This window comes from Hyla sarda, chromosome 3, assembly GCF_029499605.1.
Source record: "Hyla sarda isolate aHylSar1 chromosome 3, aHylSar1.hap1, whole genome shotgun sequence".
Taxonomy (NCBI): domain Eukaryota; kingdom Metazoa; phylum Chordata; class Amphibia; order Anura; family Hylidae; genus Hyla; species Hyla sarda.
This window is the reverse complement of record NC_079191.1, coordinates 423858628-423883991: the sequence shown is the minus strand read 5'-3', so window position 1 is coordinate 423883991 and position 25364 is coordinate 423858628. Positions and strand designations below refer to the sequence as shown.

General features: G+C 47.8%; 3 long non-coding RNA genes across 3 annotated transcripts in view; all 3 read right to left on the bottom strand.

Moving 5' to 3' along the window:
• The window catches only part of LOC130363068 (uncharacterized), a 43104-nt gene extending 42786 nt beyond the window's left edge, over positions 1-318 (bottom strand). The window contains exon 1 of the long non-coding RNA XR_008891713.1: positions 1-318. This exon is cut by the window's left edge and continues 5 nt beyond it. This is a non-coding gene — a long non-coding RNA (uncharacterized LOC130363068).
• A 7332-nt stretch (positions 319-7650) lies between these two features.
• On the bottom strand, positions 7651-8159 carry LOC130363067 (uncharacterized). Its single transcript, XR_008891712.1, has 2 exons — positions 8062-8159; positions 7651-7960 (listed from the first exon to the last, which is right to left on the bottom strand). It is a non-coding gene; the product is annotated as an uncharacterized LOC130363067 (long non-coding RNA).
• A 5737-nt stretch (positions 8160-13896) lies between these two features.
• On the bottom strand, positions 13897-14495 carry LOC130363066 (uncharacterized). The gene is made up of 2 exons (XR_008891711.1): positions 14308-14495; positions 13897-14206 (listed from the first exon to the last, which is right to left on the bottom strand). It is a non-coding gene; the product is annotated as an uncharacterized LOC130363066 (long non-coding RNA).
• Between the last annotated feature and the right edge of the window lie 10869 nt (positions 14496-25364).

The following is a 25364-nucleotide window of genomic DNA, read 5'->3' as shown; positions in this document are numbered from 1 at the left end:
TCTTGTCTTCACTTTCTCCTTTCCCCGGGCGGCTCCAGGTTAAGGAATGTCCGGGGTTGAGGAGGAATGGGGGGGGGCAATTATTTATCCCATGGGGCCACATGAGAAACTAAAAGTATTGTGGAGGGCCGGGTAGTTTTTCCCCAGATTAGGCAGCATAGTTGTCCCCCAGATCAGGCAGCATAGTTGTCCCCCAGATTAGGAGCACAGATGTCCCCCAGATTAGGCAGCATAGTTGTCCCCCAAATTAGGAGCATAGTTGTCCCCCAGATCAGGCAGCATAGTTGTCCCCCAAATTAGGAGCATAGTTGTCCCCCAGATCAGGCAGCATAATTGTCCCCCAGATCAGGCAGCATAGTTGTCCCCCAGATCAGGCAGCATAGTTGTCCCCCAAATTAGGAGCATAGTTGTCCCCCAGATCAGGCAGCATAATTGTCCCCCAGATCAGGCAGCATAGTTGTCCCCCAGATCAGGCAGCATAGTTGTCCCCCAAATAAGGAGCATAATTGTCCCCCAGATCAGGCAGCATAGTTGTCCCCCAGATCAGGCAGAATAGTTGTCCCCCAGATCAGGCAGCATAGTTGTCCCCCAAATTAGGAGCATAGTTGTCCCCCAAATTAGGAGCATAGTTGTCCCCGAGATTAGGCAGCATAATTGTCCCCCAGATAAAGCAGCATAGTTGTCCCCCAGATTAGGAGCATAGTTGTCCCCCAGATTAGGCAGCATAGTTGTCCCCCAGATTAGGCAGCATAGTTGTCCCCCAGGTTAGGAGCATAGTTGTCCCCCAGATTAGAGGAGCATAGTTGTCCCCCAGATTAGGAGCATAGTTGTCCCCCAGATTAGGCAGCATAGATGTAACCCAGATTAGGCAGCATAGATGTAACCCAGATTAGGCAGCATAGATGTAACCCAGATTAGGCAGCATATTGTCCCCCAGATTAGGAGCACAGTTGTCCCCCAGATTAGGAGCACAGTTGTCCCCCAGATTAGGAGCACAGTTGTCCCCCAGATTAGGCAGCATAGTTGTCCCCCAGATTAGGAGCACAGTTGTCCCCCAGATTAGGAGCACAGTTGTCCCCCAGATTAGGAGCACAGTTGTCCCCCAGATTAGGAGCATAGTTGTCCCCCAGATTAGGAGCATAGTTGTCCCCCAGATTAGGCAGTTTACCCCCCCCCCCCCCCCCCCCACACACACACACACACACACACACACACACACACACACACATATATAAACACAGACATATATACAGACACACAGAGACACATGCACAGACACATGTAAACACAGACACTCACCCGCCCTGCGCACCAGAGGGAGACAGGATACACAGCCTCTCCTCTCCCCTCCCTGCTCTGCCTATGGAGGGTTGTAAAACTGCAAGGGGCAGAGAGAAGGAGGGGGAGAGAGGAGACAGGAGGTCACGCCCCCTCCCCAGCACTGTACAATCTCTTCCTGTCATCGCACGGAGCTCTCCCTGTCACAGGCTGGTGGTGTCAGACCTGGGCATTGTACGGCCGGTCATGAAAGCAGTGCTCTTCTGGGGATGCTGCTCCGTCCGCCCCTGTCAGTGAATGAATAATACCGGCCATTGCATGGCCGGTATTTTTCATCCAAATTTACCGGCACAGCCCGGAATGTAGATGAAAATACCGGCTATGCCGGTAAAATACCGGCAGGGTGGCAACCCTACTTTTACCCCTATGTGTGCACGTCCCTGCATATAAACATTATAGAATTAGAGTAGAGGAGGCGACTAGGGACTGTCCCACCTGGGGGACCCTACCTGAATGTAACTATGACTTTGGGGACCACCATACATGGTACAGTATGCAATACGGTACCGGGACACCACACAACCGTATGACCCCTAGCAAGTTCCCTGCATGAGTCTCATTTATCAGAAAAAGCTTGTGTACTGTCCGGAACTTGCCGGGTGTGCTACGGTTGCCACGGTAACTGTCGCACCCAGCATCAGCTGCCTCTCTCCGCACCAAATTGTGCAGATCGCGCAGGAGAGAAGCTTTGGACACTTAAAATAGAAAAAAACTCATGTCATCCATTTTGCTAACCTGATTTTTCGGACACAGAAATAAATAAATGAGTCAAACAAGTCAAAGAATGGTTTAAAAAAGGGGGAACTTTATTTCTTATTTCTTACAATGTTTGTGTAGGGATTTTATGTAACCTCCATCACTCACTAAGAGCGAACAGTAACTAATACTCAGGACAGGAAAAACCTCCAGAGGGGAGGAAACCTGTAGGGAATCCATGGCTACTGTACTGCCCTTCCTCTGGGCATACTAAAGGGGGTTACCTCTAGAATTTGGGCAAAGTGTCTGTGTATGTGCGTGATTCCAGGGGTTATGTCTTCATCCAACTTCTTGCTGTAGGTCCGGAAATGCGACTCCACATGCTGGAAATAGTGCATCTAAGATAGGAAAAGAAAAGATAGATTATCTACATGTTTATTATAGAAATGCACATGGAACTGCACTAAAGACCTTTAGGACACAACAATATGACACTTACCGGCAGTCACAGTCATGTGTCTGAGTCTCCATTCCCGGGTACAGCGTCCAGCATCGGCCTCTGACTGATGAACAATGAGCAGGAGCCGTGTTATTTCTGCTCAGTGCTGCTCCCTGGTGGACAATGGTTATGACATCACATGTGTGACACGCTGTTACCTCCTGGGAGTTCTATTTGAGTAGTGCTGCTCTCTGATTGGCTGGAAGAAAAAAGAAAAAAAAAACTTTTTAACATATTCTGCCTGACTGTTATCTAAGGGATTTTTGGCAATTTTTATTAAAATGACGCTACTCCCTGTGGGTGCGTTATATTTGTTTCTCCTAACCAGACACTCAGTATTTGTAATATCATTTGGTGGCCCCAACAGCCTGGGCCTTCAGGAGGCTCAATGAGCAATAAGCATCGCTGGCTGCCCGGACATCTGACAAATGACGCCCCTGACGTTGCGGAGCAGAAGAACGTCAGTCGTCAGACGTCCAGGCAGCGCAGCCATCCACAGGATAGGGGATAAGTGTTTGATCGCGAGGAGTCCGACCGCTGGGACACCCTTGTTCTCCTGTAGCGGGCCCTGGCTCTGCTGTTTCTCTCCCCGTGTAGGAGACATGATGGCCGTGCCTCACGACCCCTCCATGAGAGATGGAGAGGCAGCTTTCGCGCATCCCCGCCTCTCCCATAGAACTGAATGGAGGGGGCAAGTCTGTCGACCTCAGTGAGATCCACGACACAAGCACTAGACGCACAGAGCCGCAGCAGTGCTGGGTCCCGTATGGAAGATCGCGGGGGGTCCCGGCGGTCGGACTCTCAGTGCTCAAACACTTATCACCTATCCTGCGGATGGGGGATAAGTTATATGCCGCTGCGGTACAACTTTAAAAAACACATGTAAATTGTGTTTAATCCCAGCCTAGGAACAGACACAATTTTAGTTTGAGGTCTTTTTGGCCCCCCCAAAAAAAATACACCTTAAAAAACTGCCCCCTCATTTGTTTTCTCCCAAGATGCCATCTTTGTGGCATTTTTGCCAAAAACATTGCGGGAGATTTATCAAAACCTGTGAAGAGGAAAAGTGATCCAGTTGCCTATAACAACCAATCAGATGGCTTCTTTAATTTTTAACCTCTTGGGGATGCAGGGCGTATGCATACCCCCTATCATTCAGGACATACCTGTACGCCCGTGGTAAATCCGGTCCCCGCTGCTAATTCAGCAGGCATCCCGTGCCAACGCCTGGAGGGGATTGTCGCAAATCGTTGGTCAATTCAGACCAGCGATCTGCGGCGATTCTGGGTCATACGGGTCTCCAGTGACCCATATATAAGGAGGAACATTGCTGTCCAAGACACCCCAGATTCCCATGAAGGGATAGGAGTGAGGTGGCAGGGGTGTCACCCCTCCTATCCCTGCTATTGGTCGGTCAGAAACGACCGACCAATAGCAAATCGGGGGCAGGGGGGGGTTTAAAGTTTGGTTCCCCCGCTCTGCCCACCCACGGTATTCCGGGCAGAGCGGGGGAACTGTGCTGGGAGCGGCGACGATTGGCGGCGGGTGGCTCCTCTGCATGCGGCGGCGGCGATCCTGCAACGGATGCGATGAGTTGTTGTCTAGCAACATTTGGAAGGCCACAGTTTGGAGGCCACTGTACAGTGGTCTCTAATCTGTGGCCGTCCAGAAGTTGCAAAACTACAACTCCCAGCACTCTTACACAATCGTTTGCTGTTTGGGCATGCTGGGATTTGTAGTTCTGCAAGATTTAGATTTACTTCTTTACAACTTCGTAGCCTTCAACGACTTTGCCAAACACCACGTTTTTTCAGTCCAGCAGTTTGCTGTCTGGACATGCTGGGATTTGTAGTTTGGCAACATCTGGAGGGCCACAGTTTGGAGATCACTGTGCGGTGGTCTACAAACCGCGGCCCTTTAAATCTTGCAAAACTACAACTCCCAGCATGCACATGCAAACGGCTGTCTCGGCATGCTGGGAGTTGTAGTTGCGTGCCTCCAGCTGTTGCATAACCACAACTCCCAGCATGCCCTTCGGCAATCAGTACATACCAGGAGTTGTATTTTTTCAACAGCTGGCGGCACACTGGTTGGAAAATACTGAGTTAGGTAACAGTACCCAACTCCAGGTTTCCAACCAGTGCGCCTCCAGCTGTTGCAAAACTATAACTCCCAGCATGCACGGTCTGCAAGTGAATGCTGCGAGTTGTAGTTTTGCAACAGCTTGAGGTTCCCCCCCCCCCCCATGTGAATATACAGGGCACAATCACACAGTTGGTTTTACAGTGAGTTTCCTGCTTTAAGTTTAAGCTGCGGCAAATTTTCCACCACAGCTCCAACTCCTAGCAGGAAACTTATCGTAAACCCCCGCAGGTGTGAATGTACCCTAAAAACACTACACTAACACATAATAAAGGGTAAAACACCCCCCAATAAAAATGAAAAACATCTCGTACGGCACTGTTTCCAAAACGGAGCCTCCAGCTGTTGTAAAACAACAACTCCCAGCATTGCCGGACAGCCACTGACTGTCCAGACATACTGGGAGTTTAGAGCAAAAGCTGGAGGCACCCTGATTGGGAATCACTGGCGTAGAATATTTTTGATAGTGGTGGCAATTGTAATTGTAACGCGGGCGCACTACAATGCTCAGAAGAGGAGTGCCATTGGGTTTTTGGAGAGAAAATTGGTCCGGATGATGCCAGAACAATGAACCCCCCCAACCACACACACATGTGACCCCAGTTTGGAAACTACACCCCTCATGTAATGTAAAATGAGCATTTACGCCCCACAGGTGTCTGACAGATTTTTGGAACAATTTGCACAGCCCACTGTTCCAAAGATCTGTCAAACGCCAGTGGGGTGTAAATGCTCACTGCACCCCTTATTAAATTCTGTGAGGGTTGTAGTTTCCAAAATGGGGTCACATATGGGGAGTCCACTGTTCTGGCACCACGGGGGGCTTTGTAAACGCACATGGCCCCATACTTCCATTCCAAACAAATTCTCTCTCCAAAAGCTCAATGGCGCTCCTTCTCTTCTGAGCATTGTAGTTTGCCAGCAGAGCACTTTACATCCAAATATGGGATATTTCCATACTCAGAAGAAAAGGGGTTACAAATTTTGGGGGGCATTTTCTCCTATCACCCCTTGTAAAAATGTAAAATTTGGGGAAAAAACTGCATTTTAGTGGGAAAAAAATGTCATTTACACATCCTCTGACTTTAACGAAAGTCGTCAAACACCTGTGGGGTGTTAAGGCTCACTGTACCCCTTGTATGGACCTACAGAATAAAGAGAAGGTGTCATTTTTACCAAAAAATGTACTGTGTAGAAACGGAAGCCCCCCAAAGGTACAAAATTTTGTGTTTTTTTTTTTATTGTCGCACAATGATTTTTTTTCTCCGTTTCGTCGTAGATTTTTGGTAAAATTACTGATGTCATTACAATGGCGCAAAAAATAAGCCATCATATGGATTTTTAGGTGTAAAATTGAAAGAGCTATGATTTTTTAAAGGTGAGGAGGGAAAAACAAAAGTGCAAAAATGTAAAAACCCCGGGTCCTAAAGGAGTTAAGACCTCTGAAAAGAAGCGATCTGATTGGTTGCTATGGGCAACTGGTTAACTTTTCCTCTCCACAGGTTGTGATAAATCTCCCCGATTGTCTTCATAACTAGGCTGAGAATCTATTGACAAAGTGAGTAGCCAACCATTTCTGGGCATAAATCTCTGTAAGAGACAGCAGTCTGGGGGGCGTCTAATTTAGAACTCACGGTTTAGTTTAGGCTGAGGCCGGTAGGTTTTCTGGCCTAGCGTGTCTTTGAAAGTTGCGCAGATCCGTCCTGCTAGTCCGGCATCCACGATAGCAGCAACCCAAGAGAGCGATAATTGGCTACAGCTCCCTTATATGGGCAGGGGCTGGACTAGAGCTAATGTTACGCCGAGCGCTCCGGGTCCCCGCTCCTCCCCGGAGCGCTCGCAGCGTTCTCTCATTCGCAGCGCCCCGGTCAGACCTGCTGACCGGGTGCGCTGCGATATTACTCCCAGCCGGGATGCGATTCGCGATGCGGGACGCGCCCGCTCGCGATGCGCATCTCGGCTCCCGTACCTGACCCGTTCCCCGTCTGTGTTGTCCCGGCGCGCGCGGCCCCGCTCCTTAGGGCGCGCGCGCGCCGGGTCTCTGCCATTTAAAGGGCCGCTGCGCCACTGATTGGCGCAGCAGGCCTAATCAGTATTCTCACCTGTGCACTCCCTACTTATACCTCACTTCCCCTGCACTCCCTCGCCGGATCTTGTTGCCATTGTGCCAGTGAAAGCGTTTCCTTGTGTGTTCCTAGCCTGTGTTCCAGACCTCCTGCCGTTGCCCCTGACTACGATCCTTGCTGCCTGCCCTGACCTTCTGCTACGTCCGACCTTGCTCTTGTCTACTCCCTTGTACCGCGCCTATCTTCAGCAGTCAGAGAGGTTGAGCCGTTGCTGGTGGATACGACCTGGTTGTTACCGCCGCTGCAAGACCATCCCGCTTTGCGGCAGGCTCTGGTGAATACCAGTAGAAACTTAGAACCGGTCCACCGACACGGTCCACGCCAATCCCTCTCTGGCACAGAGGATCCACCTCCAGCTAGCCGAATCGTGACAGCTAATTGGTCCAATACTTCTGTCAATCACCATTACATAGAATTATGGGTAAACATGTGACCCAAGGACCTCCAAAGGTCCTCCAACATACCATAGAGGAATTAACATGGTCACATAACCGAAGGTCCTGCGACGCTAACAAGGTAAGTATACTATACATTATATTAAATATACATTATTAAATATGTACATATAAACATTATAGAATTAGAATAGAGGAGGCGACTAGGGACTGTCCCACCAGGGGGACCCTATCTGAATGTAACTATGACTTTGGGGACCACCATACATGGTACGGTATGCAATACGGTAACTGTACCACTCAGCATCAGCTGCCTCTCTCCGCACCACATTGTGCAGATCGCGCAGGAGAGAAGCTTTGGACACTTAAAATAGAATAAAAACTCATGTCATCCATTTTGCTAACCTGATTTTTCGCACACAGAAATAAATAAATGAGTCAAACAAGTCAAAGAATGGTTTAAAAAAGGGTGAACTTTATTTATTATTTCTTACAATGTTTGTGTAGGGATTTTATGTAACCTCCATCACTCACTAAGAGCGAACAGTAACTAATACTCAGGACAGGAAAAACCTCCAGAGGGGAGGAAACCTGTAGGGAATCCATGGCTACTGTACTGCCCTTCCTCTGGGCATACTAAAGGAGGTTACCTCTAGAATTTGGGCAAAGTGTCTGTGTATGTGCGTGATTCCAGGGGTTATGTCTTCATCCAACTTCTTGCTGTAGGTCCGGAAATGCGACTCCACATGCTGGAAATACTGCATCTAAGATAGGAAAAGAAAAGATAGATTATCTACATGTTTATTATAGAAATGCACATGGAACTGCACTAAAGACCTTTAGGACACAACAATATGACACTTACCAGCAGTCACAGTCATGTGTCTGAGTCTCCATTCCCGGGTACAGCGTCCAGCATCGGCCTCTGACTGATGAACAATGAGCAGGAGCCGTGTTATTTCTGCTCAGTGCTGCTCTCTGGTGGACAATGGTTATGACATCACATGTGTGACACGCTGCTCCTCCTGGGAGTTCTATTTGAGTAGTGCTGCTCTCTGATTGGCTGGGGGGGGAAAAAGAAAAGCTTTTTAACATATTCTGCTGTTATCCAAGGGATTTTTGGCAATTTTTATTAAAATGGCGCTACTCCGTGTGGGTGTGTTATATTTGTTTCTCCTAACCAGACACTCAGTATTTGTAATATCATTTGGTGGCCTCAACAGCCTGGGCCTTCAGGAGGCTCAATGAGCAATAAGCATCGCTGGCTGCCGGGACATCTGACGAATGATGCCCCTGACGTTGCGGACAGAAGAACGTCAGTCGTTAGACGTCCAGGCAGCGCAGCCATCCGCAGGATAGGGGATAAGTGTTTGATCGCGAGGAGTCCGATCGCTGGGACACCCCTTGATCTCCTGTAGCAGGCAATGGCTCTGCCGTTACTCTCCCCGTGTAGGAGGCATGTTGGCCGTGCCTCACGACCCCTCCATGGGAGATGGAGAGGCAGCTTTAGCGCATCCCCGCCTCTCCCATAGAACTGAATGGAGGGGGCAAGTCTGTCGACCTCAGTGTGATCGACGACACAAGCAATAGACGCACAGAGCCGCAGCAGTGCTGGGTCCCGTATGAAAGATCGCGGGGGTCCCGGCGGTCGGACCCTCAGCGCTCGAACACTTATCACCTATCCTGCGGATGGGGGATAAGTTATATGCCGCTGCAGTACTCCTTTAAAAAACACACTTAAATTGTGTTTAATCCCAGCCTAGGAACAGACACAATTTTAGTTTGAGGTCTTTTTGGCCAAAAAAAAAAAAAAAGAAAACACCTTAAAAAACTGCCCCCTCATTTGTTTTCTCCCAAGATGCCATCTTTGTGGCATTTTTGCCAAAAACATTGCAGGAGATTTATCAAAACCTGTGAAGAGGAAAAGTGGACCAGTTGCCTATAACAACCAATCAGATGGCTTCTTTAATTTTTAACCTCTTGGGGATGCAGGGCGTATGCATACCCCCTGCATGCCCTATCATTCAGGACATACCTGTATGCCCGTGGTAAATCCGGTCCCCGCTGCTAATTCAGCAGGCATCCCGTGCCAACGCCTGGAGGGGATTGTCGCAAATCGTCGCTCAATTCAGACCAGCGATCTGCGGCGATTCTGGGTCATACGGGTCTCCAGTGATCCATAAATAAGGAGGAACGTTGCTATCCAAGACACCCCAGATTCCCCTGAAGGGATAGGAGTGAGGTGGCAGGGGTGCCACCCCTCCTATCCCTGCTATTGGTCGGTCAGAAGAGACCGACCAATAGCAGATCGGGGGCAGGGGGGGTTAAAGTTTGGTTCCCCCGCTCTGCCCACCCACGGTATTCCAGGCAGAGCGGGGGAACTGTGCTGGGAGCGGCGACGATCGGCGGCGGGTGGCTCCTCTGCATGAGGCGGCGGCGATCCTGCAACGGACGCGATGAGTTGTTGCCTAGCAACATTTGGAAGGCCACAGTTTGGAGACCACTGTACAGTGGTCTCTAATCTGTAGCCCTCCAGAAGTTGCAAAACTACAATTCCCAGCACTCTTACACAATCGTTTGCTGTTTGGGCATGCTGGGATTTGTAGTTCTGCAAGATTTAGATTTACTTCTTTACAACTTCGTAGCCTTCAATGACTTTGCCGAACACCACGTGTTTTCAGTCCAACAGTTTGCTGTCTGGGCATGCTGGGATTTGTAGTTCTGCAACATCTGGAGGGCCACAGTTTGGAGATAACTGTGCGGTGGTCTACAAACCATGGCCCTCTAAATCTTGCAAAACTACAACTCCCAGCATGGACATGCAAACGGCTGTCTCGGTATGCTGGGAATTGTAGTTGCGTGTCTCCAGCTGTTGCATAACCACAACTCCCAGCATGCCCTTCGGCGATAAGTACATGCCAGGAGTTGTATTTTTGCAACAGCTGGAGGCACACTGGTTGGAAAATACTGAGTTAGGTAACAGTACCCAACTCCAGGTTTCCAACCAGTGCGCCTCCAGCTGTTGCTAAACTATAACTCCCAGCATGCACAGTCTGCAAGTGCATGCTGCGAGTTGTAATTTTGCAACAGCTGGAGGTTCCCCCCCCCCCCCCATGTGAATGTACAGGGCACAATCACACGGGTGGGTTTACAGTGAGTTTCCTGCTTTAAGTTTAAGCTGCGGCAAATTTTCCACCACAGCTCCAACTCCTAGCAGGAAACTTATCGTAAACCCCCGCAGGTGTGAATGTACCCTAAAAACACTACACTAACACATAATAAAGGGTAAAACACCCCCCAATAAAAATGAAAAACATCTCATACGGCACTGTTTCCAAAACGGAGCCTCCAGCTAATGTAAAACAACAACTCCCAGCATTGCCGGACAGCCACTGACTGTCCTGGCATACTGGGAGTTTAGAGCAAAAGCTGGAGGCACCCTGTTTGGGAATCACTGGCGTAGAATATTTTTGATAGTGGTGGCAATTGTAATTGTAACGCGGGCGCACTACAATGCTCAGAAGAGGAGTGCCATTGGGTTTTTGGAGAGAAAATTGGTCCGGATGATGCCAGAACAATGAACCCCCCCAACCACACACACATGTGACCCCAGTTTGGAAACTACACCCCTCATGTAATGTAAAATGAGCATTTACGCCCCACAGATGTCTGACAGATTTTTGGAACAATTTGCACAGCCCACTGTTCCAAAGATCTGTCAAACGCCAGTGGGGTGTAAATGCTCACTGCACCCCTTATTAAATTCTGTGAGGGTTGTAGTTTCCAAAATGGGGTCACATATGGGGAGTCCACTGTTCTGGCACCACGGGGGGCTTTGTAAACGCACATGGCCCCCTACTTCCATTCCAAACAAATTCTCTCTCCAAAAGCTCAATGGCACTCCTTCTCTTCTGAGCATTGTAGTTTGCCAGCAGAGCACTTTACATCCAAATATGGGATATTTCCATACTCAGAAGAAAAGGGGTTACAAATTTTGGGGGGCATTTTCTCCTATCACCCCTTGTAAAAATGTAAAATTTGGGGAAAAAACAGCATTTTAGTGGGAAAAAAATGTCATTTACACATCCTCTGACTTTAACGAAAGTCGTCAAACACCTGTGAGGTGTTAAGGCTCACTGTACCCCTTGTATGGACCTACAGAATAAAGAGAAGGTGTCATTTTTACCAAAAAATGTACTGTGTAGAAACGGAAGCCCCCCAAAGGTACAAAATTTTGTGTTTTTTTTTATTTTGTCGCACAATGATTTTTTTCTCCGTTTCGTCGTAGATTTTTGGTAAAATTACTGATGTCATTACAATGGCGCAAAAAATAAGCCATCATATGGATTTTTAGGTGTAAAATTGAAAGAGCTATGATTTTTTAAAGGTGAGGAGGGAAAAACAAAAGTGCAAAAATGTAAAAACCCCGGGTCCTAAAGGAGTTAAGACCTCTGAAAAGAAGTGATCTGATTGGTTGCTGTTACGCCTAGCGCTCCGGGTCCCCGCTCCTCCCCGGAGCGCTCACGGCGTCTCTCTCCCCGCAGCGCCCCGGTCAGTCCCGCTGACCGGGAGCGCTGCACTGTCATGGCCGTCGGGGATGCGATTCGCACAGCGGGACGCGCCCGCTCGCGAATCGCATCCCAGGTCACTTACCCGTCCCGGTCCCCTGCTGTCATGTGCTGGCGCGCGCGGCTCCGCTCTCTAGGGTGCGCGCGCGCCAGCTCTCTGAGACTTAAAGGGCCAGTGCACCAATGATTGGTGCCTGGCCCAATTAGCTTAATTGGCTTCCACCTGCTCCCAGACTATATCTGATCACTGCCCCTGCACTCCCCTGCCGGTTCTTGTTGCCTTAGTGCCTAGAGAAAGCGTTTACTGTGTTTGTCCATACTGTGTACTTGACCTCCTGCTATTGCCATATTGACTACGATTCTTGCTGCCTGCCCCGACCTTCTGCTACGTCCGACCTTGCTCTTGTCTACTCCCTTGTACCGCGCCTATCTTCAGCAGTCAGAGAGGTTGAGCCGTTGCTAGTGGATACGACCTGGTTGCTACCGCCGCTGCAAGACCATCCCGCTTTGCGGCGGGCTCTGGTGAAAACCAGTAGCAGCTTAGAACCGGTCCACTAGCACGGTCCACGCCTATCCCTCTCTGGCACAGAGGATCCACCTTCAGCCTGCCGAATCGTGACAGTTGCTATGGGCAACTGGTTAACTTTTCCTCTCCACAGGTTGTGATAAATCTCCCCGATTGTCTTCATAACTAGGCTGAGAATTTATTGACAAAGTGAGTAGCCAACCATTTCTGGGCATAAAACTCTGTAAGAGACAGCAGTCTGGGGGGCGTCTAATTTAGAACTCACGGTTTAGTTTAGGCTGAGGCCGGTAGGTTTTCTGGCCTAGCGTGTCTTTGAAAGTTGCGCAGATCCGTCCTGCTAGTCCGGCATCCACGATAGCAGCAACCCAAGAGAGCGATAATTGGCTACAGCTCCCTTATATGGGCAGGGGCTGGACTAGAGCTAATGTTACGCCGAGCGCTCCGGGTCCCCGCTCCTCCCCGGAGCGCTCGCAGCGTTCTCTCATTCGCAGCGCCCCGGTCAGACCTGCTGACCGGGTGCGCTGCGATATTACTCCCAGCCGGGATGCGATTCGCGATGCGGGACGCGCCCGCTCGCGATGCGCATCTCGGCTCCCGTACCTGACCCGTTCCCCGTCTGTGTTGTCCCGGCGCGCGCGGCCCCGCTCCTTAGGGCGCGCGCGCGCCGGGTCTCTGCCATTTAAAGGGCCGCTGCGCCACTGATTGGCGCAGCAGGCCTAATCAGTATTCTCACCTGTGCACTCCCTACTTATACCTCACTTCCCCTGCACTCCCTCGCCGGATCTTGTTGCCATTGTGCCAGTGAAAGCGTTTCCTTGTGTGTTCCTAGCCTGTGTTCCAGACCTCCTGCCGTTGCCCCTGACTACGATCCTTGCTGCCTGCCCTGACCTTCTGCTACGTCCGACCTTGCTCTTGTCTACTCCCTTGTACCGCGCCTATCTTCAGCAGTCAGAGAGGTTGAGCCGTTGCTGGTGGATACGACCTGGTTGCTACCGCCGCTGCAAGACCATCCCGCTTTGCGGCAGGCTCTGGTGAATACCAGTAGAAACTTAGAACCGGTCCACCGACACGGTCCACGCCAATCCCTCTCTGGCACAGAGGATCCACCTCCAGCTAGCCGAATCGTGACAGCTAATTGGTCCAATACTTCTGTCAATCACCATTACATAGAATTATGGGTAAACATGTGACCCAAGGACCTCCAAAGGTCCTCCAACATACCATAGAGGAATTAACATGGTCACATGACCGAAGGTCCTGCGACGCTAACAAGGTAAGTATACTATACATTATATTAAATATACATTATTAAATATGTACATATAAACATTATAGAATTAGAGTAGAGGAGGCGACTAGGGACTGTCCCACCTGGGGGACCCTATCTGAATGTAACTATGACTTTGGGGACCACCATACATGGTACGGTATGCAATACGGTAACTGTACCACTCAGCATCAGCTGCCTCTCTCCGCACCACATTGTGCAGATCGCGCAGGAGAGAAGCTTTGGACACTTAAAATAGAATAAAAACTCATGTCATCCATTTTGCTAACCTGATTTTTCGCACACAGAAATAAATAAATGAGTCAAACAAGTCAAAGAATGGTTTAAAAAAGGGTGAACTTTATTTATTATTTCTTACAATGTTTGTGTAGGGATTTTATGTAACCTCCATCACTCACTAAGAGCGAACAGTAACTAATACTCAGGACAGGAAAAACCTCCAGAGGGGAGGAAACCTGTAGGGAATCCATGGCTACTGTACTGCCCTTCCTCTGGGCATACTAAAGGAGGTTACCTCTAGAATTTGGGCAAAGTGTCTGTGTATGTGCGTGATTCCAGGGGTTATGTCTTCATCCAACTTCTTGCTGTAGGTCCGGAAATGCGACTCCACATGCTGGAAATACTGCATCTAAGATAGGAAAAGAAAAGATAGATTATCTACATGTTTATTATAGAAATGCACATGGAACTGCACTAAAGACCTTTAGGACACAACAATATGACACTTACCGGCAGTCACAGTCATGTGTATGAGTCTCCATTCCCGGGTACAGCGTCCAGCATCGGCCTCTGACTGATGAACAATGAGCAGGAGCCGTGTTATTTCTGCTCAGTGCTGCTCCCTGGTGGACAATGGTTATGACATCACATGTGTGACACGCTGTTACCTCCTGGGAGTTCTATTTGAGTAGTGCTGCTCTCTGATTGGCTGGGGGGAAAAAAGAAAAGCTTTTTAACATATTCTGCTGTTATCCAAGGGATTTTTGGCAATTTTTATTAAAATGGTGCTACTCCGTGTGGGTGTGTTATATTTGTTTCTCCTAACCAGACACTCAGTATTTGTAATATCATTTGGTGACCTCAACAGCCTGGGCCTTCAGGAGGCTCAATGAGCAATGAGCATCGCTGGCTGCCCGGACATCTGACGAATGACGCCCCTGACGTTGCGGAGCAGAAGAACGTCAGTCGTTAGACGTCCAGGCAGCGCAGCCATCCGCAGGATAGGGGATAAGTGTTTGATCGCGAGGAGTCCGACCGCTGGGACACCCCTTGATCTCCTGTAGCGGGCCCTGGCTCTGTTGTTACTCTCCCCGTATAGGAGGCATGTCGGCCGTGCCTCACGACCCCTCCATGAGAGATGGAGAGGCAGCTTTAGCGCATCCCCGCCTCTCCCATAGAACTGAATGGAGGGGGCAAGTCTGTCGACCTCAGTGAGATCGACGACACAAGCAATAGACGCACAGAGCCGCAGCAGTGCTGGGTCCCGTATGAAAGATCGCGGGGGTCCCGGCGGTCGGACCCTCAGCGCTCGAACACTTATCACCTATCCTGCGGATGGGGGATAAGTTATATGCCGCTGCAGTACTCCTTTAAAAAACACCACACGTAAATTGTGTTTAATCCCAGCCTAGGAACAGACACAATTTTAGTTTGAGGTCTTTTTGGCCAAAAAAAAAAAAAAGAAAACACCTTAAAAAACTGCCCCCTCATTTGTTTTCTCCCAAGATGCCATCTTTGTGGCATTTTTGCCAAAAACATTGCAGGAGATTTATCAAAACCTGTGAAGAGGAAAATTGGACCAGTTGCCTATAACAACCAATCAGATGGCTTCTTTAATTTTTAACCTCTTGGGGATGCAGGGCGTATGCATACCCCCTGCATGCCCTATCATTCAGGACATACCTGTACGCCCGTGGTAAATCCGGTCCCCGCTGCTAATTCAGCAGGCATCCCGTGCCAACGCCTGGAGGGGATTGTCGCAAATCGTCGCTCAATTCAGACCAGCGATCTGCGGCGATTCTGGGTCATACGGGTCTCCAGTGATCCATAAATAAGGAGGAACGTTGCTATCCAAGACACCCCAGATTCCCCTGAAGGGATAGGAGTGAGGTGGCAGGGGTGCCACCCCTCCTATCCCTGCTATTGGTCGGTCAGAAGCGACCGACCAATAGCAGATCGGGGGCAGGGGGGGTTAAAGTTTGGTTCCCCCGCTCTGCCCACCCACGGTATTCCAGGCAGAGTGGGGGAACTGTGCTGGGAGCGGCGACGATCGGCGGCGGGTGGCTCCTCTGCATGAGGCGGCGGCGATCCTGCAACGGACGCGATGAGTTGTTGCCTAGCAACATTTGGAAGGCCACAGTTTGGAGACCACTGTACAGTGGTCTCTAATCTGTAGCCCTCCAGAAGTTGCAAAACTACAATTCCCAGCACTCTTACACAATCGTTTGCTGTTTGGGCATGCTGGGATTTGTAGTTCTGCAAGATTTAGATTTACTTCTTTACAACTTCGTAGCCTTCAATGACTTTGCCGAACACCACGTGTTTTCAGTCCAACAGTTTGCTGTCTGGGCATGCTGGGATTTGTAGTTATGCAACATCTGGAGGGCCACAGTTTGGAGATAACTGTGCGGTGGTCTACAAACCATGGCCCTCTAAATCTTGCAAAACTACAACTCCCAGCATGCACATGCAAACGGCTGTCTCGGTATGCTGGGAATTGTAGTTGCGTGTCTCCAGCTGTTGCATAACCACAACGCCCAGCATGCCCTTCGGCGATAAGTACATGCCAGGAGTTGTATTTTTGCAACAGCTGGAGGCACACTGGTTGGAAAATACTGAGTTAGGTAACAGTACCCAACTCCAGGTTTCCAACCAGTGCGCCTCCAGCTGTTGCTAAACTATAACTCCCAGCATGCACAGTCTGCAAGTGCATGCTGCGAGTTGTAATTTTGCAACAGCTGGAGGTTCCCCCCCCCCCCCCCCCCATGTGAATGTACAGGGCACAATCACACGGGTGGGTTTACAGTGAGTTTCCTGCTTTAAGTTTAAGCTGCGGCAAATTTTCCACCACAGCTCCAACTCCTAGCAGGAAACTTACCGTAACCCCCGCAGGTGTGAATGTACTCTAAAAACACTACACTAACACATAATAAAGGGTAAAACACCCCCCAATAAAAATGAAAAAACGTCTTGTACGGCACTGTTTCCAAAACGGAGCATCCAGCTGTTGTAAAACAACAACTCCCAGCATTGCCGGACAGCCACTGACTGTCCCGGCATACTGGGAGTTTTGAGCAAAAGCTGGAGACACCCTGTTTGGGAATCACTGGCGTAGAATATTTTGTTAGTGGTGGCAATTGTAACGCTTGCATCCGAGTCCACCCCTATGCAAATCCCTAATTTAGGCCTCAAATGCGCATGGCGCTCTCTCACTTCGGAGCCCTGTCGTTTTTCAAGGAAACAGTTTAGGGCCACATACGAGGTATTTCCGTACTCGGGAGTAATTGAGTTACAAATTTTGGGGGGCTTTTTCTCCTTTTACCTCATATGAAAAGGAAAAGTTGGGGTCTACACCAGCCTGATAGTGTAAAAAAAAAGAAAAAATGTTTAATATGCTGGCGTTGCCCCCTACTTTTCATTTTCACAAGAGGTAAAAGGAAAATTTGTAACACAATTCCTCTTGAGTACGGAAATACCCCAAATGTGGACGTAAAATGCTCTGCAGGCGCACAACAAGGCTCAGGAGTGAGAGTGCACTATGTACATTTAAGGTCATATGAAAAACAAACAAGAAAAAGTCCCTGAGGGTCTCAGGGTAATTGTGTATTGATCAACCTTTAAGGGGTTGCCCCCTCTCGGGGATAAGCCCTTACTAGATACCCTCCCCTAAAAATCAACTTTTATTGAATTTGTGTAAAATCTCATAACCCCTTCACACGTTTTAAAATTATCAGCAATGCAGTGCTGTACTTCAGAGGGGATATTATTTTGATCCCCTACTGTGTCCGGTATCACTGGAGCTATGGTGCTTGATTATTGTATATGATTGGTGTGCTGTAGTATCTGCATCACCTAACCATGAACTACCAGTCCTCTTATAATTCAGCCTGCCGCTGGTTAAAACTCATTCAGAACCTCCCCGACGTTTCGCGGAAGAATCCGCTTTGTCAAGGGTTGCGAGGCTACTGAGCTCCGGACGCCAATCACTAGTTTATATGGCCTCGGATCCTCCTCACTTCCGTCCCGTCCCCCTCCAATAGAGTAGTGCCACGTCATAATCTCCCTTATCGCGTGATTTGTGGTCCAATCCGGTTCACCTTTTTCTCTTTGTTATTATCATGTGACCAGATAACGTATCTGATCGCATGTCTCGCGCGATCTCCTTCGCTGGTCATCTCGCGCATGTCACAGGACTTAGATTTCTTCAGCTTCTCCGACTTGCGCCTGAACCGGGTCCGATCTGGGTATGTTTATTTTGCGCATGTCACTGCACTTAGAAATAATTCCGGTCTCACACCCGCACATATGTGCCTATCGTGCACATCCTTGTGCTTAGGGAATTAATTCCCTTTGCAACAAGTGTTAATGTAAGGGTATGTTTAGACATATTGTCCTGTTGGCATTTTTCTTTAGCAGTGCAGCGCAATGTAATTGTTAAGTCTGTATCATTATATTCAGGGGAGGGGGTGGGGGAGGGAGCCCGATCAGTCATATACTAGTATGGTTGGTTACCATATACCCATCTATATATTCAAAATGTCCCTGTAGATGTTCACTGAAGTGATTATACCGTAGCTGTTTAATAAAATTAGTCTCTTTCATGCTAGCTGTTCTTGCATTTAACTTTAGATTACTCAAATATACGCTAGATTTTCTGGGGACTTCTGATTATATGTTACCAGAAGTACGTTATTGCTTATTCTCATTGTAATTTTTATTATTGTTTTTTAGAACATCTTGTGGATCGTTATTTTCCCGATGGAACCTGGGGTAAGTTGTTGTTCATTTTCACAAGAGGTAAAAGGAAAATTTGTAACACAATTCCTCTTGAGTACGGAAATACCCCAAATGTGGACGTAATATGCTCTGCAGGTGCACAACAAGGCTCAGGAGTGAGAGCGCACTATGTACATTTAAGGCCTAAATTGGTGATTTGCACAAGGGTGGCTGATTTTACAGCGGTTCTGACATGAACGCAAAAAAATAAATACCCACGTGTGACCCCATTTTGGAAACTACAACCCCCACGGAACGTAACAAGGGGTATAGTGAGCCTTAACACCCCACAGGTGTTTGACAAATTTTTGTTAAAGTTGGATGGGAAAATGAAAAAAAAAAAGTTTTCCACTAAAATGCTGGTGTTACCCTAAATTTTCCACAAGGGAAAATAAGTTAAAAAAAAAAAACAATATGTGTAACCCCATTTCTTCTGAGTAAGAACATACCTCATTTGTGGATGTAAAGTGCTCTGCGGGCGCACTACAATGCTCAGAAGAGGAGTGCCATTGGGTTTATGGAGAGAAAATTGGTCCGGATGGTGCCAGAACAATGAACCCCCCCAACCACACACACATGTGACCCCAGTTTGTAAACTACACCCCTCATGTAATGTAAAATGAGCATTTACGCCCCACAGGTGTCTGACAGATTTTTGGAACAATTTGCACAGCCCACTGTTCCAAAGATCTGTCAAACGCCAGTGGGGTGTAAATGCTCACTGCACCCCTTATTAAATTCTGTGAGGGTTGTAGTTTCCAAAATGGGGTCCCATATGGGGAGTCAACTGTTCTGACACCACGGGGGGCTTTGTAAACGCACATGGCCCCTACTTCCATTCCAAACAAATTCTCTCTCCGAAAGCTCAATGGCGCTCCTTCTCTTCTGAGCATTGTAGTTTGCCAGCAGAGCACTTTACATCCACATATGGGATATTTCCATACTCAGAAGAAATGGGGTTACAAATTTTGGGGGGCATTGTAAAATTTGGGGAAAAAACTGCATTTTAGTGGGAAAAAAATATCATTTACACATCCTCTTACTTTAACGAAAGTCGTCAAACACCTGTGGGGTGTTAAGGCTCACTGTACCCCTTGTGTGGACCTACAGAATAAAGAGAAGGTGTCATTTTTACCAAAAAATTTACTGTGTAGAAACGGAAGCCCCCAAAAGTTACAAAATTTTGTGTTTTTTTTTATTTTGTCGCACAATGATTTTGTTTCTCCGTTTCGTCGTAGATTTTTTGGTAAAATTACTGATGTCATTACAATGGCGCAAAAAATAAGCCATCATATGGATTTTTTGGTGTAAAATTGAAAGAGCTATGATTTTTTAAAGGTGAGGAGGGAAAAACAAAAGTGCAAAAATGTAAAAACCCCGGGTCCTAAAGGAGTTAAGACCTCTGAAAAGAAGCGATCTGATTGGTTGCTATGGGCAACTGGTTAACTTTTCCTCTCCACAGGTTTTGATAAATCTCCCCGATTGTCTTCATAACTAGGCTGAGAATCTATTGACAAAGTAAGTAGCCAACAATTTCTGGGCATAAAACTCTGTAAGAGACAGCAGTCTGGGGGGCGTCTGTGGTGGCCATGAAGGGGTCCAGGGAAATTTGTTTGCATTGTGGTCCGGTGGTTTCCAGCTACACCCCTGCACATACCCCACTCCGGATTATACACTTAGGCAAGGCCAGGACTTTGGAGACTCTTACACAAAGTCAAACTTCAGGGCTACCGATCTGTCCAGTTAAAAGGCATAGGTTCCCATCTTTATCATACTCACATGAAGGTTTGCCGTGTCTCCCAGGTAGACGGCATGCGCTTCATTCATTTCTATGGGAGCGCCAATGATGCCTGAGAGCTCTACCCATGTCTTTTCAGCGCTCCCATAAAAAATAATGGAGCGAGTACTGTCTGCAGCACGCACTTCTCACTGAGCGCTGCGTCTCATCCCAGAGATCGCAGGGGGCCCTTAGTGGTCAGAACCCCCCACGTTCAGCTACTTATCCCCTATCCCATGGATAGTGGATAACTTAATTATTTTCATGTATCTCCTTTAATTGGCCAGAACACACCCAAAATTGGTCCCAGCCAAACTCTGATTTGCATCCTGCCATTTCTCCCATCTTCTCTTTTTCTACCTGTAGGCATGCCTACAGTCCCTTCCTAATTTCTTAAAGGGGTACTCCACCCATAGACATCTTATCCCCTATCCAAAGGATAGGGGATAAGATGTCTGATCACGAAGGTCCTGCTGCTGGGACCCCCGTGATCTCTGTCCAGCACCCGGAGTTCTAACCAATATGTTTAAAATGCTGGGTTCTTGTGGTGTGGGTCATGACGTCACGCAATGCCTCCTCCATTCATGTCTATGGGAGGTGGTGTGACATCACGACTCCTGCCATGGGAACCTAGCGTTCAAAACATACTGTTTAGAATGCCGGGTGCTGCATGGAGATCGCTGGGGTCCATGCAGCGGGAAGCCTGCGATCAGACATCTGATCCCCTATTCTTTAGATAGGGGAGAAGGTGTCTAGGGGTGGAGTGCCCCTTTAACCCCTTAAGGACCAGGCCATTTTACACCTTAGGACCAGAGCGTTTTTTGAACATCTGACCACTGTCACTTTAAACATTATTAACTCTGGAATGCTTTTACTTATCATTCTGATTCTGAGATAGTTTTTTTCGGGACATATTCTACTTTAACATGATGGTAAAATTTTGTGGTAACTTGCATCATTTCTTGGTGAAAAATCCCAAAATTTTATGAAAAAATTGAAAATGTTGCTTTTTTCTTACTTTGAAGCTCTCTGCTTGTAAGGAAAATAGATATTCCAAATAAAAAAAAAATGTATTCACATTTCCAATATGTCTACTTTATGTTTGCATCATAAAATTGACAAGTTTTTACTTTTGGAAGACACCAGAGGGCTTCAAAGTTCAGCAGCAATTTTTCAAAAAATTTTCAAACTCACTATTTTTCAGGGACCAGTTCAGGTTTGAAGTGGATTTGAAGGGTCTTCATATTAGAAATACCCCATTAATGACCCCATTATAAAAACGACACCCCCTAAAGTATTCAAAATGACATTCAGTAAGTTTGTTAACCCTTTAGGTGTCTCACAGGAATAGCAGCAAAGTGAAGGAGAAAATTCACAATCTTCATTTTTTTACACTCGCATTTTCTTGTAGACCCAATTTTAAAATTTTTACAAGGGGTAAAAGGAGAAAATTTATACTTAGGTTTGTAGCCCAATTTCTCTCGAGTAAGCACATACCTCATATGTCTATGTAAAGTGTTCGGCGGGCACAGTAGGGGGCTCAGAAGCAAAGGAGCGACAAGGGGATTTTGGAAAGTACGTTTTTCTGAAATGGTTTTTGGGGGGCCTGTGGCATTTAGGAAGCCCCTATGGTGCCAGAACAGCAAAAAAAAATCACATGGCATACCATTTTGGAAACTAGACCCCTTGAGGAACGTAACAAGGAATAAAGTGAGCCTTAATACCCCACAGGGGTTTCACGACTTTTGCATATGTAAAAAAAAAAATGTATAATTTTTTCACTAAAATGTGTGTTTCCCACCAAATTTCTCATTTTTTCAAGGGTTAAAAGCAGAAAATACCCCCCAAAATTTGTAACCCCATCTCTTCTGAGTATGGAGGTACCCCATAAGTTGCCCTGAAGTGCACTACGGGCGAGCTATAATACTCAGAAGAGAAGGAGTCATATTTGGCTTTTTGAGAGCAAATTTTGCTTGGGGGGCATGTCGCATTTAGGAAGCCCCTATGGTGCCAGAACAGCAAAAAAAAAAACACATGGCATACCATTTTGGAAACTAGACCCCTTGAGGAAAGTAACAAGAAATAAAGTGAGCCTTAATACCCCACAGGGGTTTCACAACTTTTGCATATGTAAAAAAAAATTATAATTTTTTTCACTAAAATGTGTGTTTCCCCCCAAATTTCAAATTTTTGCAAGGGTTAATAGCAGAAAATACCCCCCCCCCCCCAAAAAATTTGTAACCCCATCTCTTCTGAGTATGGAGGTACACCATAAGTTGACCTGAAGTGCACTACAGGCGCGCTACAATGCTCAGAAGAGAACGAGTCATATTTGGCTTTTTGCGAGCAAATTTTGCTCGGGGGGCATGTCACATTTAGGAAGCCCCAATGGTGCCAGGACAGCAAAAAAAAAAAACACATGGCATACTATTTCGGAAACTACATCCCTCAAGGAACATAACAAGGGGTACAGTGAGTCTTCACACCCCACAGGTGTTTGATAAATATTCATGAAGTGGGATGTGAAAATGAAAAATTAGATTTTTTTACACTAAAATGCTGGGGTTACACCAAATTTTTCATTTTCACAAGTGGTAAAAGGAGAAAATGTCACCGTAAGTTTGTAAATACATTTCTTTGGAGTAAGGACATACCTCAAGTCTGGGCGTAAACAGCGTGCAGACCGGTCTGAGAGGAGCAGGTCGCATTCAGGGGCCTTGAGCTTCTGCGTTGCGGCCTATGGAGCCAGAACAGCGGGGCCCCCCCTCAAGGGGCATTACATGGGGTAAATAACTGGGGTACACTAAATAACTAAAATGGGGTACAGTGGGACATAAAATTATAAAACAGGTTATGGTCCCAGAATGATGACCCAGAGCATAGCCAAAACTAAAAAATATGCCCACCCCAAACCCTATGCTCTGAATCATCATTCTGGGAATGTGACGTGTGTGGCCGTCCCTGACCTGTTGCCTCAAATGCACACCCCGCTCAGGTGGATAGAGAGCGCTGCGCATTTGGGGCAACAAAAAAAGTCCCCAATGATAGTGACTCAGTAACCCATGACCCAGAGAAAAAAATACCCCCAGAGGTCTCATCAGTTTTTTTTTTTTTAGATGAGTTTTTTTGGCCAATTTAGTGGTTTTATGGTGTTAAAATTTGGAATGTACTCTGGACATGGTACATTGGGGTCAAATTATGGAAAATTAAAATGAAAAGGGAAAATTTAGTACTGCATGGAAGTGTGATACTCCCTGAAGCAGTTTTTAATGCAGAGGCCCGGATGATCGGGGCAAGTGTCACACTGAGTGGTGGTGTCCTTCCGTATCCCCCTCTTGTAACACACTCTGCATTTTTTCTGGGATCATCCCTTCTTTCCAGTGTGGGGGACTTCACCTGGAAAGTGTTGGCCTGGGACGATCCTGGCACCTATAACTCCAGTTCCTTGGGAAGTCCGGCCTGCTCTTTCCCGGTCGCCAAAGATCAGGACCTTTAGGACTTCTTGTTAGAACTGGAGGAATGTCCCTGTGTTGCCAGCGTACTGGGACAGTACAAAAGCGTTGTACATGGCAACCTGTACCAAGTAGACCGCAACTTTTTTGTACCATACCCGTGTTTTCTGCATGGCCATGTATGGCTTGAGGACTTGATCAGAAAGATCAACTCCCCCCATATACCGATTGTAGTCCAGAATACAATCGGGCTTGAGGACCGGTGTTGTGGTACCTCGCACAGGGACAGGTGAGCTGCCGTTACCATGAATAGTGGTCAGCATAAGGACATCCCTCTTATCCTTATACCTGACCAACAACAGGTTATCATGGGTAAGGGCACGGGACTCACCCTTGGGCATAGGTGTCTGGAGAAAATTTAGAGGGAGGCCTCTCTGGTTTTTCCGCACGGTCCCACAAGCGGACGTGGATCTGGCAGCAAGGGATGTGAACAGAGGAATGCTGGTATAAAAGTTGTCCACGTACACGTGGTAACCCTTATCCAGCAAAGGGTGCACAAGCTCCCAAACAATTTTCCCGCTAACACCCAGAGTGGGGGAACAATCTGGAGGTTCAATACGGGAATCTCGTCCCTCATACACTCTAAACTTGAGAGTGTACCCGGAGGTACTCTCACAAAGTTTATAGAGCTTCACGCCATACCGCGCCTGCTTCGAGGGAATGTACTGGCGGAAGATGAGTCTCCCCTTAAAACTGATAAGAGAATCATCAACAGAGAGCTCCCTGAGGCGTACGTAGGCCTCCAAAAATTTGGCCCCAAAGTGATCGATGACCGGCCTCACTTTGTAAAGCCGATCATGGGCGGGATCACCTCGGGGCGGACATGCCGCATTATCTTTATAATGCAGGCATTTCCGAATGGCCTCGAACCGCCTCCGTGCCATGGCCATACTGTACAGCGGAGTCTGGTAGAAGATGTCCCTGCTCCAGTACTTTCTGACACTTGGTTTTTTCACCAGGCCCATATGCAGCAAGAGGCCCCAAAATGTCCTCATCTCTGCTGCATCAATGGCGTACCATTCATTTGGCCTGACCAAAACAGAATCAGGGTGGTGGGCGATGAACTGCCTGGCGTACAGATTCATCTGCTCCACCATGTGATTGACAAAACTGTCACTGAAAAAATAACTGAAATAGTCAATTTCAGTGAATCCAGAATTGTCAATCCGGATTCCGGAGTCGCCAACAAACTCCGGAACCCGTGGCTGATAAGCCTCTGGGGGTCTCCAGACAGGTTCACTGTAAGGGGGCTCTGGTAAACTTGTCTGGGGGGTCGGACTCCTAGTATGAGCAGCATCACCACTCGCACTAGTGCCGGCCACTGGGCCACTATCATGGGGGGTGCGTGGCCTCGCCTGGCGGCGTCTTCGCCGCCGTATAGGTGACTCATCATCAGTACTAGATGATGAGGCGAGCCATCGCCTTTTTTCTACGGTGGTGGGGGGGGGGGGTTGGTGGCGGGGCTGGTGGATGTGTGTTGGGGGGGGGGGGAGTATGTAGTG